Raw genomic sequence first — 16543 nt, 5'->3', positions numbered from 1 at the left:
CGATTACTACTACTACTACTACTACTACTACTACTACTACTACTACTACTACTACTACTACTACTACTACTACTACTACTACTACTACCACCACTACTACTACTACTACTACTACTACTACTACTACTACTACTACTATTACTACTACTACTACTACAACTACTATTACTTACTTCTACCACTACCAATTTACTTCTATTATTAATTCTGCTGCTGCAGCTCCTATTCCTCCTCCTCCTGCTACATCATCGTAATCATCATTTCCACCATCACCATCATTGCCTGGATAGCAAAATCAAACGTGAAATCACGCTCTTCCAGAAAACGTTAAGACGAGGTCGGTAGAACATTTTATTCTTGCTCTATATGTCTGACCGCCCATCGTTATCGTCATATCCCAGTCGCGGACTTTATATTTTCACCGTTAAACTTATCATAATTTACGTTTAACAATACTTTATCAATGTTGTTATTATCATAATTTGTTTGATCTCACCATCATTTCTGTTGCCTTGGGTACCATGACAGTATACGAACAGATCTACCCCCCCCCCCCCCCCCCCCCCTCGATCCCCACTTGCACACATCAATCCCATTCCTTTCCCACAATACACCTTACCCACCCACCCATTCTACAACTTATGCCTTTCACGAGAAGTGTAATTCTTCTGTTTTGTTTTAACACGATTGTATTATAATTTATGACAATGGATGCAATTATGTTTTTCTATATCTAGAGTCGTTACAATAAATCGCCGTTAATACGATTGTTCCGAAGTTTTGAGCCACGAGTGGAACCGATATGCACTTTGAGTGGAACCCTTTGCAAAACATTGTAATTTCATTACATAAATAAAAGATTGATGGTCCTATAATATAAAACAAACAAGTGTTAACTGGAAAATATAGCGGTATTAAAATTTTAGTTTTTTTTTGTTTTTTTTTTTTTTTTTGTTTATTTGTTTTTGTCTTTTGATGAATTAAATCCTCCCCTCTCCCCTTCCAGTCAAAGCCGCACGCCACTTCCAGCCTTCTGAAATCAGAATGGATTAAATTGAAACTTTTATCAGTTTGGACCGAGGGTAAAATTTATATTAGTTACCTATAATATGATATAATGCAAAATAGTTTATTTACATCGCAGACGTTGCATCACGATAGAGCATCCTAAAAATCAATTCATTAACAGTCCTGGATTCGAAATCTTGCAGAAGGTTCCGCAAAATGTATAAGATGTTCACGGATAAGCAATTCCAACCTAATCCGATTTCGGGATAAGGATTGGTTTTCTCATAACTGTCGTATAAACGGCGAGTTACTGTAACGTCTTAACGCCTTTACCGATATTTTACATTTGTTTCGTGCAATAATTACGTCCGCAGTATTCTGAAACAAAATGATTTTGTTGCATAACGATATATCGTTTCGTTTTGTTTTACTCTACTTATTGTTGAAAACAATAGAAATATCGATACTCCTAACGACTTATTTATTAAATGCCTTCCTTTGTTGATGCCTGCAGCTTACATTTCAATTTTACCAATCAAATGTTTTCATGCAAAAATATAAAAGCAATCTTTTTCACATTTACTCAGATTCATTATTTTAATTGTTTCGTTGAATGGTTTCGTTATTTGTTGTGTAACCGTTTAAGTCATTGCAACTGTAAAATGAAAATTATAACAGGTGCTTGGATAAAATTAAGATTGATTCTTTTCATGATCTAGACCAAATCGGCTACTTGTCATCGTCCATGTAGAATTGCCTTATTACGTTTGATGGTATTTGACAATTAATTTAATCACACCAGAAGCCGATCAATTATGTAGGCTTGTCGCTAGCTTGCCCATAATTTTCAATTCATTCATGCCTTATTTCTCGTTATTTTTCATTATTTATCGTCAGAAAATATTATAACTGTTTATCCATCGCCATCTTTGTCAGCTCATTACGTATCAGGAAATGAAGTTAACCAGGGAGATACGAATAGAGATGGTAGTTAAGAAAAGATCGTGGCAAATTGTTCCATCATCAGATTCTCGCTGAACTTGTTCTGTTGACACGCAGAGCAAAAACTCGAATTCCGCCAATAGACTGAACTGAACTGTTTAAAAATTGATTTTTTTAAAAGCAAAAATGTCCCTCGGGTGAAATGAAGTCTTTTCCTTATTCATTATTCTTAAGCGTGTTGCTGATGGTGGTTAAATAGCAAAACAAAAATAATTGTGCTAATTCATTATTATTATTATTATTATTATTATTATTATTATTATTATTATTATTATTATTATTATTATTATTATTATTATTATTATTATTATTATTATTATTATTATTATTATTATCATCATCAGCATCATTATCATCATCACATCATCATCATCATCATCATCATCATCATCATCATCATCAACATTTCCTTTCTGTATTTTTTGTGCCCTTGTCAAGATGGTACCCGATAACTGATGTAAAATGTAAAATACAATATTCTATTTCATTTGACAAATATGTTCAGTATATAATTGGTGTATACTTGGTGTGTTTGTCAAATGGTAGCATGATGGATGTGTGATGTATTGACATGAATGAAGTGATTGTATAACACTCGTGTATACCACTGCAATATTAACTGTAAATAATTGTAAACGTCCATGTAACAAAGTTCAGTTTATACGTAGAGCGCATCATGTATATAATATAATCATACGTTGATATTCTTGAATAAAAACCCATAGACTGTTTACTATTTGTGTATATTTTAAAATATTTTTCACAAATAAAAATGATTCATAGCATTTGACTGCGATAAATGTGGAGCAGGCGACATGACATAATTGTGAATCCTTAAAACAACCAAGGGATCAGTTGAATTTTTAGCTTTTGAGCACGCACAACTAAGTTTTGACACAGTAATTTGTAAAATAAGTCTATCCTATAGTATATTTTAAGAGCTAATAGGTTTTTAAAACCTTTAAATGCTCTGTGTAACTTCCATGCATAGATACAATTTTTCAAAATTATATAATAATACAATGAAACGAAGTGAATTTTTAAACATAGCATGTGATGAGAAATTATTGTCAAGAATGTGCAGGGGTTGAAAAGTTTGCTATTACGTAAGGCTGCCACGCAGTGAAGACAATAGCTAATTTTTGTTGTTGTAAATCTAGAAGTCCTAGCGAGTCATACAAGCCACACACAACCATATTTCTTTTACAACTAGCCAAAATGATCTGACCTACAAGACATGAACATTGCTCACAATTTTTATTTTATACAGACGTATTATTCCATATGTCAATGAGTACAGAATTTTAACTAATTATCCTCATATACAGAAGGGGGCAACCGATTTTGGATGGCAAATTTTAATTTGTTACTCGTGACACATCATATATGCATGGGATTCGATGACGAAAGAAAATGTATGCCACTGGATGTGGCAGATTTGCTGCCAGTGCATATTATATTATTGTAATATGAAGGAATCGGTGGATTTAGCTAGTTTCCTTGAGTTGAAAGTCAGCACACTAGTTTATGTCTGAGCAAAAATACTGAGAAAAAGTTTGGTCTTTTTGTATAATCCTCTAATAACACTGAGAATAAATAGATTGGTATTTAGTTGACGCAGCACGTACGAAATGGAGTTTTGTTTTCGAGGTCAGTGAATGCTTGTAGCTGCGGAACGGGGAAATGAATAAGAATCTCAGTGGTTAATTTCCTTGCTATTTTATAGTTCGTAAATAACACCATTTTATATCTCGACATATCATGCCTTCGACATACTCAAACCAGCAGTATTATTATTATTATTATTATTATTATTATTATTATTATTATTATTATTATTATTATTATTATTATTATTATTATTATTATTATTATTATTATTATTATTATTATTATTATTATTATTAGAAATATTATGTAATTAGAACTATATTTAATTTCTCTTTCTCCCCCCCCCCCCCCTTCCTCTTTTTCTTCTCCTTCTTCTTATTCTCCTCCCCCTTCTTCTTCTTCTTCTTCTTCTTCTTCTCCTACCCTTCTTCTCCCCTTCTTCTTCTTCTTCTTCTTCTTCTTCTTCTTCTTCTTCTTCTTCTTCTTCTTCTTCTTCTTCTTCTTCTTCTTCTTTCTTCTTCTTCTTCTTCTTCTTCTTCTTCTTCTTCTCTCTTCTACTATACTAACTACTACTACTACTACTACTACTATACTACTACTACTACTACTACTACTACTACTACTACTTACTACTACTACTACTCTACTAACTACTTACTACTACTACTCTCTACAACATACTACTACTACTACTACTACTACTACTACTACTACTACTACTACTACTACTACTACTACTACTACTACGACTACTATACTACATACTACTACTACTACTACTACTACTACTACTACTACTACTACTACTACTACCACTACTACTACTACTACTAATACTAATACTAATACTAATACTATACTAATACTAATACTATTACTATTTTTATTGCTACTCTCACTCTTATCTTTTTTTTTAATACAATTATCAACAAACTGCTTTTCTTTAACAAATAATTTAACATTTATATTTGATTTATATTGATTTATATATCTACATTTCATCAACGGTGCTTCAAATACTGTTAATTATTAATTCGTTTACCCACCTTTTTATTCCTATGTGGGCCCCATTTGATCTTATTTATTAGATTGCTTGCAATTCGATTTCATGTTATTTTACAGTATTTTGTTTTGTTTCGTTTACCCCTGTATTATTAAGTTTAACACTCACTTTAAGAATGAGATTATCTGTTGATGCTTACATATCGATTCTCAAGTCTTGGATCTATTTTAAACGAACGTCTCAGTTATAAATGTATAAAGAATATTATATAATATAATATAAGATCACGACTTGAATATATTATTTTCATCATTGCATTGTAATTACCATTAATGTGCTATATTCATAATTATCATCACCACGATCATTTCATCATCAATATATATTACATAATATCATTCTCATCCGCATCGTCATTATTATTATTATTATTATTATTATTATTATTATTATTATTATTATTATTATTATTATTATTATTATTATTATTATTATTATTATCATCATTATTATTATTTTCATTATTATTATTATTATTATTATTATTATTATTATTATTATTATCATCATCATCAACCTCACCATCATATTCATCATCATCACTATTATTATTTACATCATTATCATCATCATCATCATCATCATCATCATCATCATCATCATCATCATCATCATCATCATCACCATCATCATCCTTATTAGTAGTATTATCATTAACATTCATATTATTATAAACAACAACTCTATTTATCATTTATTATTGTTATCATCATAATGTTTCATTGCTCTTGATATCATTTATTGATATCCTGATTACTATTATGATCACCGAGTTATCATAGTCAACGGGAATATTATTGTATCATAAAAATATCATAATTCTTATCAATACCATCGTCATCATCATCATTGCTACCATTTTCATTGATGCCATCCATATTACACAGTGCTCAAAAGCTTGTCATCTTACTTGAATGCTCGTCTGTGGTGTGAGTCTGTGTTCTGTTTAAAGGTGAAACAAGAAACCAAATCTAAATCCATTATTTCCCTCCCTTCATCAATAAATCATTGTAAAATACTGAAACGTCTTATATCATGTTAAATATTTATATAATTTATGTTCTCGCTGAGTGGCCAAACTTTAAACCCTCATCATTTAATCGCATGTTAGACATTGGTATCGATTTTGCCACCTTTGTTATAAAATTTTTAATGCTAGTATTTTCGTTGTTCATTTATGTTCATAGTTTCTCAGAAGAAATTTTCAGGATTTACATACGAACAACATACTTTAACAAAGTAATCCTGACACAAAGGCTCATACGTTCAAAACGTCTTTCTTAATTAAAAAACAAACTCATGGTACATAACTGTTATGTTTTATGCTAAATGGTTTCAAAAAGGCTTTCATATAGTCAATTAGAATTTCGATATTTTGTTTTTTAAAAATTAGGAATAAAGATAAAGTTTCATTGCTTTTTTGCCCACGTTTTGAAATAGATTTAGTCTAAGATTTATCTTTAGTAATAAAGATTTTCTGAGTGTGTTGTTGCTGTTGTTATTGTTGTTATTTTGCTGTCATTTTGATTTTTCGTAAATTGTAGGTAGAAGATAATACTCTTGGTTTAACTTTAATGCTCCTGTGTTTCGTTGTTTATTTATGTAAAACCAATTATCACAGATTTTCAATATTTCCATTATTTTATTTGTTTTTAAACTCTAATATCATGATTGTTTTATTTTTGGTTAGACGTAGATAGCTATTTTTACGTTTTAAGATACTATTTGTTTCACGTTTTATTATTTAATTTTTCGTGTATTTTAAAATCTCTAGACCTCTAGTCATTATCTTTCCAATGTGTTAGACTTTGATGCCTTTCAACATGTAATAGCCCGTTCATTGCACAACATTCAAAACGATGAAATGATTTTAGTTTAACAAACTCATGTGTATCGACCAGCACCTTAAATACAACTGATGTCCCTAACCTGTTATTGTTTCTTGCTTACCAAGGAAGTAAAATCAAGGTTGGTCTTTTCAGATAAACTCTGTCTTTGCAATAATGCTAAAGATGAGAACTTTTTTTGGGTAAAAGATGACATTATTTATTATCATGATCTTATTACACGAAACTTGTGCAGCATCAAGGTAGAAAAAAAAAAGAAGCAAACAATAACAAAATAAAAACAAGGCAAAACAAAACAAATAAGCACATGAATGCTAAAAAAAACAAGCTTTACATTACATCATGTTTTGGATGAAGGTTTAGTTCATTATAATAAAAAAAGAAAAGAAAAGAACTTACCGTCGTGTAAACAAGCTATCTTTAGTACAAGTTATCGATTTTTAAAAAATCAATTCAAAGAAAGTGATTGCCCAACGTAACCTACAAATCATATTTCAGTGTCAACTGAAAAGGGATTAAAACAAATATAGATTAACTTCTGTTCAATGATGTGAAATCTTTTAACAAAAAGAATCCTATTTTGGTTGATAAAAAGAAACACCATTTTACTTGATAATAGCTCAGTTGTAAACAGTCTTAAAATCACATATTTCTATGAATCTACAAAACCATGGAATGGGGTAAACAGTCTTAAAACCACATATTTCTATGAATCTACAAATCCATGGAATGGGGTAAACAGTCTTAAAATCACATATTTCTATGAATCTACAAAACCATAGAATTAGAATGGGGTAAACAGTCTTAAAACCACATATTTCTATGAATCTACAAAACCATAGAATGGGGTAAACAGTCTTAAAATCACATATTTCTATGAATCTACAAAACCATAGAATGGGGTAAACAGTCTTAAAACCACATATTTCTATGAATCTACAAATCCATGGAATGGGGTGACCTAGGCCAGTTGGGGTAACTAAGATCACCCCCCAAATGTGCCCACCAGATTGAAAATAATATTAAACAAATATGGTAAAATGTAAAATGTTCGATAGCTTTCACTCCTTCCGACACTATAGAATAAGAACATCGGACAGGTAATGTCAAGATTTTCATATCAAGATGTTAAAACAGTGGTCTTTGACAGTAACCATCTTTATCTCAGTCGAGTTCTTGCTTTCTTGTCATTTATGATATTTTCAAAATTGCACCAACATACATGTCCGATCTAATGAAATATTCTCATCGTATCCATCCAAGTTTGTTGAAAATAAAAAGGCATTATTACATAACATGTTAAAATAATGATTTTAATAACATTAATGGTTTCGCAATCAACACCACGTTTTATCTAGCTTCTTAACACATTTAGGTGTTTGATTGTCTAGTAGGTATAACTCCTTCATAAATGATGAATAAAGCGTTGACAACATCCCCGCCCTTAAGTGGTGAAAATGCTGGCATCCATACTAATGAGTACGAAATACCGGGCTCTCATATATTTTTAGTGAGAAAAAAAAAGACACTTAGGCGGAATGGACAATCAGACAACGGACACTCTCATTGTTTTATTACTCTTGATGAATAAGCCATCCCTGACTATAAAATCCCAATGGAATCCGCATTAATTCAACACTCTTTATGTCAACTTCTGCTTAAAGTCAACACCTCTTGTTGGTCTCAAATAGTCTGTTCTAAATCTAAGTCTGTTCCATTGATAATGGATAAAAGTCACTTTGCTTAAAGTCAACCAATATCTCTGGTTCGGCGATGTTGGCTTTATCAGGATTCCACCGCACACCCATTAAAAAAATCACTAGCTGTTCATGAACAATATAATGAATTGATCTCATTTTTTCTCCCTCATTTAATCCAGAAAGGGCCAAACTCTTGGATACTAAACAGTTTATTCGAGAACAATTACATATCAACCACGCCTATTTTATGCAGTTTGTTCCCTAACCAAGGTCTATCTCGTCTATGCTTCTATCATACTATTCCATTGACAATGCACCTACCTCTTTTCTTTCGTCTCGTTCAGTTCATAGTTGCATAATTTGGACGTTCTTATTGTTAAAACAAAATGATACATCCCCTTGTCATAGAGACACGTTTCGTGTCATACGATATTTATAATCGTCCGTTCCAATCGGTTTATGTCGGAGTGAACTGATACTGAAATATGAATTTAAAGTCAATTTTAATATTATACAACTCGGGGTGCAAAATTAATTCCTTCACTTTGAAAAATTAAGGTATTTTGTGTTTTTAATTTCCACAACTTTCATTTCTTAATTCTGCTCGTTGTGCGGTTATGTGGTCTAGTGGTATGACACTAGCCTTCGGATCATAGGTCTTCTGTTCGAGTCCCTCTCTAAGCGGCTCATAATTTTGTCATTGGAAAAGGCTCTATTCTCACATTCTCTCAGAGTACTCCGGTGCAGAATGTATATCTGACCTTTGACAGCATTGTCTCTGTCGGAAAAAATATGATATCGCCTAACAGGCGTCATGTAAAGGTAACTGTTGGCGAGGGACCCCTTGCAACGCTCTTTCTTTGAGCACGTTTAGTGGATATTGACCTATATAAATGCTCGGGGTTATTTGGGGTGGGATCAGTTTGACTTATAACTTTATTTATGTTGTTGGGTTTGTTTTTTTTATCCCGACACAATACCAGATTGAAATAATGGTCACATTTATTTGATTACCTGACCTGACCTGTAGCTGATTTAATTATTGTCTTCCCAAGAAATTGTGACTTATGATTGGACGCTTTAAGTGTCACCTGACATTCATTCATGATTATATATTATTATGTGTATGTATCAGTGTTAGCATAATATTATTTTTCATGGCAATTTATCATTTATCATTGATATTATTCATCCCTTTAAAAGTTGATGATATCGAATTTTGTAAATTGTTTATTACAAATTATACTTTTTTATAGCCAGTTGCGTTTCATAATGAGAATGTAAGTTTTTGTAGGAATATCATTGTCTCACCATGAAACTAATTAACAGTACAATGATTGTCGTCATTCTAGATCTAAGGAGTGCAATAGACTCTTTTAACATTGTAATCATAGACTAAATAAAACAGTATTCACATGCAGTTACTCTGATTTTGTCTCATATTTATGTTGTTTTATTTTATGTGCGGCTATGTGGTCTTGAGGTATGCCACTCGCCTTCGGATTGGAAAGTCATAGGTTCGAATCTCGCTCTGGGCGGCGCATTGTTGAGTCCTTGAAAAAAGCTCTTTACTACATTCTCTCACCGTACTCAGGTAAAAAATGAGTACCTGCTCGTGGTCAGCGTTGTATCTGTCGGTAAAAATTGTAATAACACCTCACATGTTAGATGTTGCAGTTGGCGACTCCTTAGTTTAGCACGTTTAGTGGATGTTGCTCTTTATAGAAGCTCAAGTTTTTATGTAGATGTTTGTGTGTGTGTGTGTGTGTGTGTGTGTGTGTGTGTGTATGTGGGTGGGTGGGTGTGTGGGTGTGGATTAGGGATCTTTATCAGTCAAATAGTAGAGTACTCGCTGCACACGCAAAAGGACCGTTTTCGATCCTCGGTGCAGTCGATCATTTTTTTTCTGACACCCCCCCCCCCCCCCTCCCATCCACCCTTTCTACCAAAAGTGATAGGTAGCCGGGTCAATTAGTTCCAACGGAGTCCTATCCATAAGGTAGCAAGCATTTGCTACTGAATCTCTAACGCTAAAAAAACTCGGGATAAACTCTGATTCCATGGGCCTTATGGCTCTGAAGGTAATGAGTGAGGTTTAGAGCTTGTTGAAATGTTGTCTTTCCGGATGAGAACCTTTATTTTTATTTTTATTTGACCGACGTGTACTTATTTGCAAGTCTGATAACCCAAATTCTTATGGGCTCATTGTTGGAATGGAAATACTCTCAAACCAACTCAAAATATCGTCCATTACAACGTTAAAACAAGCCCATAATTTTGTTCGGTTATCAGATCTGCAAATATGAACACCTTGTTTTTGACCCATACCTGTAGTGTCACTCATACTCGTCCTTCTATCCATGATGTAAGTCTTCCATCCATCCCCAGGTGACTGGTGTCGTTCCTAGTGTCTTGGTGAGTGCGTGGAATAATTGATGAAGCTGGAAAGGACAGACTAGGCGAAGTCCGCGTGGCCAATTCTTTTTGTATTGTCGTCTGCCTTTCTGGTTTGCATCACGGGACATCCTTTCACAAATATCGACCAAAAGCACTCTACACACACATACACACATACACATACAAACACACACACACACACACACACACACGTTTGCACACCAATGCACGGACACTAATTGATACACAATCACAAACATTCACAGAGGATACAATTTTCAATGTAAAAATATTATGGCCAGAAAGAAAGAAAAAAAGAGATGCATGAAATTATTCTTGGTTACTCGAATCAAACCGGAGAATAAAAATTGGTTGCTACTAAGCCTATGGAAAATTGTCTCTCTTGTTACCCTAAGAAAGGACAATAGACTACCATTGCAAAGTGCTTGCAGTCAGATCTAACACATCCAGCTACACAGCTATAATAAGAGGTTTTAACATTTTACCCAGGATCGGTCAATTTACACATGAATTGAATGCTCTACCAACATAGCACAGGTTTGTCTATCATGTTCCCCGGAAAATATGTGAAATAAAAATACACCCAACAAAACTGAACGGCAGTTTTGAAGCTCAAACTCGCTTTTGAATGGAACATAACCATACAAAATAAATAAATTTCAAATCATACAACACGATATGGAATGACAACTCTATGATTTGTTACCTTTGGAAAAGTATAAAAAACGCTTTTTACTGACGCGAGTGGCGACTACACTAGCTTTTATGAACTTGATAGAATATCTTTTGGTCTTATGTTTTTTTTTACCATTGGATCAGATATCTGAAAACAACTCACAAGAACCAATTATACTTATTTACATTTTCTCAATGGAAAAGACCTCTCTTGGCTAAGCTTGTAAAAATGTTGTAGCTGCACATTATAATAAAGAGAGACATAAAAATTTCAACAAAAAATCAAACAGCTCTTTTAGAAAATGAGATATCCCAATAAAATAAAAATAGAATATTGGCTTGCTATTTCTTCATAATAGTTTGAAATAAATTTATCAATATCTTTGGTAGTTGTTATGTTATTACGTTATCTTTACAGATATTTCTGAAACCGAAACTTCAAATCATGACACCAAGATTGTTCAAACCGAACACCAGCCAAACACTGTTTAAGTTTGATGAGCTGCAAAGAAAGAAAGAAAAAAGACATTTTGAATCTACATCACTGTAACTTACAGTGTAAGATTCTTGAACTCTTGAGTTTTGCTTTTTACGTACAATTTCCCAAAGCAAAGCCGCTGCGGGACCTTGGGTCTGATCAAAACCGTTTAGTCTTGAAACTTTCAAGTGAAAATTATAAACAAACTATTACCAGACAATGTGGGTTAAAGCTGACGACGTTAATTTCGGCGTCTGATGATTTGGTTCTCTTTATCCTGACTTGTTTACAATTTTGACTCACACGATTTGAAGGCTTTTTTTTCACTCTAGAATTTGGATTTTAAGTTTAAATCTGAAATACTCTCCTACACTTTGTTCGTTGTAATTTAATTATTTATGAAATAGATAGATAAATAAATAAATAAATAAACAAATAATAAAAAAATGGTTTTGATGTTTGTTTTTATATTTTTGAATTATCTATATCACTTAGTTCAAAAATTTAGAGTTGTCTGATTTTATTTGATTTTATTATTATTATTTTTTTTTTTAACTAATATTTTTTTTTTGTGTGTGTGTGTATGTGTAAATACTTTTTGTCCCTCATTGAGAGCGGGTCATTGTAAAATAGAGGAGTGTTATGTCACAAATGGGAATGGGGAAAGGTTAAAAGGAGGAGCGGCGGCGATGGTGGTGGTGGTGGTGGGGGGGGGGGGGGGGGGGGGGGGGGTACCGAGGACAATTGGTGATGTGGCAGGCAGATGAGATCAAAATTTGATGACATTGATGTCGTTGGCTGGTCACGTGATACGTCACAGTCCTAGTCTCATCAATAATGAAAACGTCGTCGACATTGGCACCTTACTTAAGATGAAAAGGAAGAGGTGACTTCCGATTGAGGGGGGAGGTGTCGGTTGGATAACTTGTTGTAGGCATAGAAGTTTGATGTTGTAGGCTGGTGAACATAAAAGTCACAGAGACTAAAAATCCCATTGAGAAAGTTGAATGAATAAAGCTCGAACCAGATTATGCATAACACCTGCTTTCCTCTGAACGCGTGCAGATTGTTACACTACCTATCCATGATTTGAACATTTTAAATTATACTTATCTTAGTATAGAAATCCTGTTTCTTCGCCAATTTTGCTGTTGTATACACATATTTTGGTCATTCCTGGCCGTTTAAACTGTATGTCAACCCAATAAGTTTTCACAGTTAATCTGTTTTAGATTAATTTAACTGTTAAGTTATAAAAGAAAGCATTATTTTGTTTCCGAAGTAAGCTGACAAAGAAGAAAAGGGTTTAAAATATCTTATGATTTGTGGCAAATTAAAAATAAATATCAAGTGTGAAAATAATAATAATAATAATAATAATAATAATAATAATAATAATAATAATAATAATAATAATAATAATAATAATAATAATAGAGTGCCTTACACCAAATCTCAAAGCGCTGTGCATAGATGTCTAAGTCAAGTTAGGCACAATTTACTAACGCATATTATGAACATCACAAGCATACACCGCCCCGTATACAATCGAACTCACACGAACACCAATTCCTTTGCACACACAGCACACACTTGCACTCTCTCTCTCTCTCTCTCTCTCTCTCTCTCTCTCTCTCTCTCTCTCTCTCTCTCTCTCTCTCTCTCTCTCTCACACACACACACACACACAGACACATACACACACATAGTCACACATACACTCTGTCACATGTAATACTTACTAAATTAATGCCGATAACACAATCAGTCGGATACATATTTATCAAACAGGTGAGTTAAGGGGTGTTTCTTAAAACTGCAGATTTCAGTAGCAGACCAGAGTTAAAAAGGAAGAATGTTCCAAACGGTGGGACCTGCAGTGCTGAACACCCTGTCACTATAACGTTTCAGCTTTGACATTGGTACGAATAGCAGAATTTTTTCCATAGATCTCAAGCGACGATTGGGACGATTTGGGGAGGAGAATAGCTCAGCAATGTCCTCTGGAGCGCGGGAGTTCAGAGCGTTGAAAATCAGAAGAGAGAGCTTAAATGAAGTCGATTCGGACCCTTACTTGTAGCAAAGATAATCTAGTTTAGTCTCATTGCTTGTAGCCAATGTAGAGCCCGTAGCATATCTGCTGAATGGGCTCTATCGTAATATCGAAGATGTAAGACCAACCTTGCTGCCAGGTTCTGGACTCGCTGCAGTTTGTTAATGGTATTGTCTGAAAGGCCGACAAACAGGGTGTTGCAGCAGTCGAGGAGGGACAGTACAACTGCACATACGATGGTCTGTAACATGTCCTAAGTCCTAACTAAAGTTTTGTCTGATTCGTGAAAGCCTGTTGAGATCGAAAGTGATTGTAATAACCCCATTTATGTGTGTGTGTGTGTGTGTGTGAGAGAGAGAGAGAGAGAGAGAGAGAGAGAGAGAGAAAGAGAGAGAGAGAGAGGGAGAGAGAGAGTGAGAGAGAGAGAGAATGAGAGAGAGAGAGAGAATGAGAGAGAGAGAGAGAGAGCTATCCAAGATAACACCTAGGTTTTTGGCCTTCGTTGCGACCGAGATCATCTCGTTGCCGATTGAGATGGAGGAGATGTGGATATTTCGAAGTCTCTGGTCGGTGCAGCATCAGTATCAGTTACTTGGAGAGCAGAGAAACTATTTGCCGGGATAGAAAACTTTAGTAACTGGTTGTCATACCAAAATCTAGAGGTGCCTTAATGAGTCAATAAAATGTATGGTATAATATAGGGAGTAAAAATGACTCTTATAAAGGGCACAAAACAAAGTAAACGACGTTTCGTCCTTTGGCCTTCTTCAGGTAAGCAAGAAAAGGAAATTAAATATGTTATATTATAAATTTATGAGGAGAATATACACCATTTTAAAGCTAAGTTTACTTTATTTTGATTTTATTTTAGAATAATTGATCATTCACCTGTCTCTTTTACCCAGTTAGGTCAACCTAGTTTTGTTTTTTTAGCTCATTTCTTTCCTTCATTTTAAATATAACTTTGAAACGCACTCTTACTCTCTCGTTCTCTCTCTTTCTCTCGGTTTCTCTCACTCCCCCCCCCCCTCTCACTCTCTCTCTCTCCTCCCTTTCTCTCTCTCTCTCTCTCTCTCTCTCTCTCTCTCTCTTTCTCTCTCTCTCTCTCAATCTCTCTCTCTTTCTTTCTTTCTTTCTCTCTGACCCCTTCCCTTTTAAAAATATCTTAACAAGGGAGGGAGGGGGTCAATAATAACACTCGCCGTTTAGTATTCTTTAATTCCTCCCGTCACCCCATCTTATGCTTGATTGATAGTTTTGATCTTGGTTTACATTTCATCTCATTACTTCATCTCATTGTCGCTCTATTTCTCTCTCTCTCTCTCTCTCTCTCTCTCTCTCTCTCTCTCTCTCTTTATCTCTCCTTCTCTTTCCCTTATACGCACACACACACGCACACATACACACAATAATAATAATAATAATAATAATAATAATAATAATAATAATAATAATAATAATAATAATAATAATAATAATAATAATAATAATAATAATAATAATAATAATAATAATAATAATAATAATAATAATAATAATAATAATACTTTATTGCATCCCAAAAAGGAAATTTTTTGTACAGACGAAAATCATTTTAGGACATTATGACGAATTCCAAAATGTTCCGAAAGAGTTGTTCATGGTCGACTGTGTCAAATGCTGCCGACAGGTCAAGCAACCATAAAACAGATACTTTCCTTCATCCGTACTTTGCGATCTTTGATACACCGATTGATAATTTTCGACTAGATTGGTTGTGGATAGCAGGTGCTCCTGTAACTGTTTCAATTCAACTTTTTTCGAGAATTTAAAAGAAAATTGTGAGGTTGGAGACTGGACGGTAGTTTTTTTGTTTTTTTTTTTAAAGTTTTCAGGATTAAGATTGGGCTTCTTCAAAATTGGGGTGATCACTGGGGTATTGTTCCATAACGTAGTGAATTGTTGATGATTTGTCTTATGAGCTCTGAAGTGGATTCCAAACAATTGTAAAGAACTTTGGTAGGGATCGGGTCAAGGGCACATGACTTTGGTGGGCATGATTTTATGATATCTTTCACTTCATATGGTGTAACTGGTTGGAAAGATTGAAATAAGGGACCTTGGTAAGACGAGCATAATCTTGGCGACGAGGAGTCTGCACGCTCAAGGTTGGAATCAATGTCTTTTCTGAAATTTACACTTCTGCTGCTAGGTACTGTACAAAGACATCTGACAAGTCGGCGATAGGTATTGAGGTAGGCAGAATTGAGTTCTGGATTTTACCGTTGACGACTTTAAACAGGGTCTTGAAGGTTGGGCATTGTGCTATTTTGCCTCTGTAGAACTCTATTTTTGCGAGTACAGTCATTGACTTTAGACATTCCAAGCATCTCATCTTCTGAACTTCAGGTATTCCTCTTTGCGTTTGTGTTTCAACCACGCACTCTCGGCCATTCCACATTGTTGCTTCGCCTGGTGTACCTACACTCTCGGACATCCAAGATGCCGAAGAGCGGTCTCCAACTATCCTTCTTCGCAGAGGAGCATGTTTGTCGAGCACTGACCGAAGGACGTCATCAAGTGTGTCAGAAAGGTCATGGCCTTCTAAGTTGACTGATATCAAGCGTTGAGTGACGTCATGGTTGAATCTTTCGTAGTTGATTCCACGTAGATGTCCTGAAGCGTGGCTTGAATCCACTTCTCGCTTCT

The sequence above is a fragment of the Berghia stephanieae genome, chromosome 2 (assembly GCF_034508935.2).
Source record: "Berghia stephanieae isolate SIO BIC M18660-M18661 chromosome 2, UCSD_Bste_1.3, whole genome shotgun sequence".
NCBI classification, from domain to species: Eukaryota; Metazoa; Mollusca; class Gastropoda; order Nudibranchia; family Aeolidiidae; genus Berghia; species Berghia stephanieae.
Note: the sequence above shows the minus strand (reverse complement) of the source record.